Below are 5,653 nucleotides of genomic sequence, written 5' to 3'. Positions count from 1 at the left end.
CTGGATGGATTTGGGGGGGGCGGGGCAATGAGGTTTAAGTGACTTATCCAGGGTCACACAGCTAGTAAGTGTCAAATGTCTGAAGCTGGATTTGAACTCAGATCCTCCTGAATCCAGGGCCAGTGCTTTATCCACTGCGCCACCTAGCTGCCCATGTAGGGAATGTTTTGATAGTATTGAAGAAATCATCTTCATGGTTTCTGAAGGAGATGAAAGTACCAGACTACTGGAGAAAAAATGACACATGGTACTACTCCTAAAAAACCAAATAAGATGCTATCGGGAACTGCTAACCCATACGTCTCCTTATTCTGCCATAAAAAAAGCTTTATGAGAATGATCTTCATATGCACTGAGAATACTTGATGAAAATAAGAAAAGGCAACAGGCAATCTTTTATAGAATGGGTTTTTTCTCTTAAGCTTAATAAACACCTAATAAAATGAACACTTCTATATTTATAGTAGAAAATTAAGAGAGGCCTTGGACTTACAAATCTTTGTAATGTACAGCTTCCTTTGCTGTTCAAACATATACTGAACAGGGGGCAGCTAGGTGGCACAGTGGATAAAGCACCTGCCCTGGATTCAGGAGAAGCTGAGTTCAAATCCAGCCTCAGACACTTGACACTTACTAGCTGTGTGACCCTGGGCAAGTCACTTAACCCTCATTGCCCCATCAAAAAAACAACAACCACCATATACTAAACTCAATTATTAAAGCTGATCTGCTTCTCTGTGATTCTTCCTGAACCTTATTCTGTTTTTCTATGCATTTTAGAATGCTTCAATGACTGTCTTTTTTCTTTCTTTTTGTTTCACCCTATCCCTAGACTCCAGCTCCCTCCCACTCTCTTCAAATTAAAAAAACCTATTATATGAATCTAATATTCTGCTATATTCATCTACAATAATTTGATCTGACATTTTTCTGATAGATGGGAACCTTCTTAGTTGTCAGCATCCTGCTGAAAAACAGAGGGCTGCTATAAATATTTATTCATATGGATACTTCTCTTTTTTTGATCCCTGTGGCATATAGTCTTAGTGGAGATATTTCTGGGTCAAATGCTATGCACAGGATCATTTTACATGAATGTAATGGAATATCATTATGCTGCAAGAAATAAGAACATGATGAATTCAGAAAAAAACATGGAATAAGTTACATGAATTGATGAAAAAGTGAAATAAACAAAGCCAGGGGGCGCATATGCACAATGATTACAACAATATAAGTGGAAATTACAACCATCACCAAACAACTGAAAATAAATATTATGAAATGATGAATACAATGGTTGACCACAAATAAGAGATGTATGAAGGCATTACCCTCTGTCTCCTCTCCTTTGCAGAGCAGGGATTCCATGGAAGTGAAGCATTCAGATAATGCAAGATTTTGGGGATGGATTCATCTATTTTACTGTTTTTTTTCTTCTTTTTCTTTAAAAACGATTCTTTGCTTTAAGGGATGGCTCTCTTGAAGAGAGTTTGGAGGATACAGGAAGAAATCTAGATAATGAAAAAACAAAATAGTATTAGTAATAACATATTTAAAATCAGTTTGGGGCACAATTTTCACTCTCTTCATCCTCAGAGCAGCAATAGCCTAGGGGGCAAGACTTTCAACACAGTAGCAACCAAATGATCACTGAAACCCTGGACATATCTTAAGAACACTGCTTCTCCTCATTTTCTCGTGATCTCAATAGGATCCTTCCATTTTCTTCTTCTTCTTCTTCTTCTTCTTCTTCTTCTTCTTCTTCTCCTCCTCCTCCTCCTCCTCCTCCTCCTCCTTCTCCTCCTCCTCCTCCTCCTCCTCTTCCTTCTCTTTCTTCTGCAGGGCAATGGGGGGGTTAAGTGACTTGCCCAGGGTCACACAGCTATTTAATTGTCAAGTGTCTGAGGCTGGATTTGAACTCAGTTACTCCTGAATCCAGGGCCGGTGCTTTTCCCACTGTGCCACCTAGCTGCCCCCTGCCATTTTCTTCTTACTCCCATTTTACACTTCTCTTCTGCCTCTGGCTCAAACTTTGACTTCTTTTATAAGATTTATGTGCTTCAAGTCCTCCCATCCAACTAGCATCCACATTGGAGTGGTATCCTTATCTGTTGTGCTTCATCTAGGCTGGTAAAGAATGAAATACCTTATAGATGCTTTGGCCTTGAGCAGTAGGCATGTCCTTTAAGAATGTAGGGTATGGGACGGAGGAGAGGCTGTGACTCCCACAAGCTCCAGATAAACCTGTCCTTTCACACCCAAATAATGCGGTAAAAATCAAAACCCAGAACAGCCTAATGCACATAAGAACAGAGTGAGACGGTTTCTCCGCAAAAGAGGGCGATTCTGATCACCTACTGATCAGGCTGAACAGTTCAGCGTGCGGTCCGGACCCAGCCAGGGACAGTGCTTCCAGCACGTCAGAGTCTTCAGCACCAGCAGCTTCTGAGGCTCCGATCACGGACTGGTGAGGGGGTTCGGAGGTAGGCTGGGGTGAAGTGGAGGCAGTATCTGCTGGAGTTGGGGCAAAGCGCCCTGGGTCTGAACCAGTGGGCTGAATCGAGTGGTGGTGGCCCAGTGGGGGAGGGGTAAAAGCACGCGAAGCTTCCGACCATAGAGAATCAGAGTTCAATCAGACTTCTGTTTCCGGGTCAAAGAGAAAGCGGCAGTGATTACTCACAAGCCAGGCAGGCTGAGAAGAAGCCCAATCACCCCCTGGGCCACACTGTAGCACCAACGGTGTGTCCGGGAAGCAGCGCTACACTTTAAGGAGTAAAAAGCCAAGAAACAGTAAGCCAGGATGAGTAGGCAGAGAAAGCAGAAGACCATCGAAAACTTCTTTGGGGAAAAGGTAGACCACAATACATCCTCAGAAGAAGAAGATAATAATAGGGTCAAAGCTCCAACATCCAAAGCTTCCAAGAAAAATATGAACTGGTCTCAGGCCATGGAAGCTCTCAAAAGGGACTTTGAAGAGAAAGTAGGAGAGATAGAACGAAGATGTAGAGAAAGAGAGGAAGGAATGGAAAGAGAAATGAGAGCAATGCAGGAGAGTCATGAGAAAAAAGTCAACAGTTTGAAAAGCCAAATGGAAAAGGAGATTAAAAAACTTTCTGCTGAAAATAATTGCCTAAGAATTAGGATTGAACAAATGGAAGCTAGTGAGCTTATGAGAAACCAAGACACAGTAAAGCAAATCCAATTGAATGAAAAAATAGAAGGCAATGTGAAATATCTCCTTGGAAAAACAGCTGACCTAGAAAATAAATTTAGGAGAGATAATTTGAAAATCATTGGACTACCTGAAAACCATGACCAAAACAAGAGTTTAGACACCATCCTCCAAGAGATTGTGAGGGAAAATTGCCCTGATATTCTTGAAGCAGAAGCTAAAATAGAAATTGAAAAAATCCACCGATCACCTCCTGAAAGAGATCCCAAAAGGAAAACCTCCAGGAATATTATAGCCAAATTCCAGAACTCCCAGGTCAAGGAGAAAATATTGCAAGCAGCTAGAAAAAAGGAATTTAAATACTGTGGAGCTCCAATAAGGATAAAGCAAGATCTAGCAGCTTCTACATTAAAGGACCGGAGGGCATGGAATATGATATTCCAGAGGGCAAAGGAACTGGGACTACAGCCAAAAATCACGTACCCAGCAAAACTAAGCATCATCTTTCAGAGGCAAACATGGAACTTCAAGGAGAAAGAAGACTTTCAGGCATTTGTTATGAAAAAACCTGAACTGAATAGAAAATTTGACTTTCAAATACAACACCCCAGAGAAGCATAAAAAGATAAACAGGAAAAAGACTTCATGAAGGATATTAAAAGATCAAACTGTTAACATTCCTATATGGGAAGATAATACAGAGGACACAGGTCTGAACTGAATACGAAGGGAAGTTATGTTTTGTTCTTTGTGGGGTGTCTTATGTATGGGGCCGGATTTGGGCTTGTGGCCTCCTGGGTCCAGGGCTGGTGCATTGTCCACTGTGCCACCTAACTAACCCATAATGACATCCTTAAAATAGGGTTGAGGTGTAGGAGAAATAGACTGGGGGAGGGGGAAGGGGAGAGATGGTCTGGGGAGAGGTTATTCATATGAAGGAAACAAGAAAAAAGCTTATGGAGGGGAGGGGAAGAGGGGGAAGGAATTGGGGAGTGATTGAACCTTAATATCATCAGAATTGACTCAAAGAAGGACTAACATACATACTCAAGTGGGTATAGTAATATATTTTGCCCTGAGGGAGGGGAGGGAGATAAGGGGGGGAGGGGAAGGAGGGAAGGGCAGATTCTGGGAGAGAGTAGTAAAAAGCAAAATACTTTCAGGGAAGGTGAAGATGTTCTGCATAATGGCACAAGTATGAAATATTGAATTGCTTGATTTCATAGGGAGGGTTGAGGAGAGAGGGAGGAAGAAAATTTGGAACATAGAATTAGCTCAAAGACCTTAAACTCATCAGAGTTGGCTCATGGAGGGAATAACATTCACACCCAGTTGGGAGGAGTAATCTATTTAACCTTACAGGAAAGTATGAGGGGAAGAGGATAAGGAAGGAAGGGTGGGAAAAAAGGGAGTGTAGAGTAGGGGAGGGGACAGTCAGAAGTAAAATACTTTTGAGGAGGAATAGTTTAAAAGAAGATGGAAAATAGAGTAAATATCATGGGAAGGGAATAGGATGGAGGGAAATAGTTATGATGACTTTGCTGGGCTAATACGAAGAAAATTCTTTGTCAAGTTTAAGGTACATTATTTAGGGTATGATGAACAGGATACTATTAGAAAAACCTGGAAAGACCTACATGAACTGAAGCAGAGTGAAATGCACTGTATACAAAATAACAGCAATAGTGTAAAATGATCTGCTGGGAAGCATGTGGTTATTTTCAGCAAGGCAATGGTCCAATATAACCCTGAAGGACTATGAAAATGGCAACCCATCTACAGAGAAAGAAGTGATAGTATCTGAAATAGTTGGAAACACATTTTTTTTTCTTTTCTCTCTTTTTTTTCTTTTTTGGTGAGGCAATTGGGGTTGGGTGGCTTGCCTGGGGTCATGTGGCTGGTGGGTGTTGGGTGTGTGGGGCTGGATTTGGGCTCGGGTGCTCCTGGTTCCAGGGCCGGTGCTCTGTCCGCTGCACCACCTAGCTGCCCCTGGAAACACATTTTTTAAAAAAATGTTTTTTCTCTTTGACAATTCCTCAGTCTGAAGTTTTGGGAGTTTTTTGACTGTTTTTTCCTCACAACCTAGCTAATGTGGGAATGTTTTCCATGACTACTCATGTATAATTTATTTTGAAATGCTTGAGTTCTAGTGGGTGGGGGTGGGAATAGAGGAGGAAGAGAAGTTGGAACAATTTTTTTTTAAATTGATGTTAAAATTTGTTTTTACATATATTTTGGAAAATAAAATTCTATTCTAAAAAAAAAAAAGAATGTAGGGTATGTGCTTGTGATGGAATACTACTGTGCTATTAGAAATGATCAGCTCAATGATTTTAGAAAAATATTGGAAGATTTGCATGAATGAAGAGCAAAATAAGCAGAAACAAGAGGACATTGCACACAGTAACAGCAATATTATTTTAGGAATGACTTTGAGCAAATAAGTTATTTTGTCTATTATAAATACACAAATTAACT

The sequence above is a fragment of the Dromiciops gliroides genome, chromosome 1 (assembly GCF_019393635.1).
Source record: "Dromiciops gliroides isolate mDroGli1 chromosome 1, mDroGli1.pri, whole genome shotgun sequence".
Taxonomy (NCBI): domain Eukaryota; kingdom Metazoa; phylum Chordata; class Mammalia; order Microbiotheria; family Microbiotheriidae; genus Dromiciops; species Dromiciops gliroides.
This window is presented reverse-complemented; position numbering follows the sequence as displayed.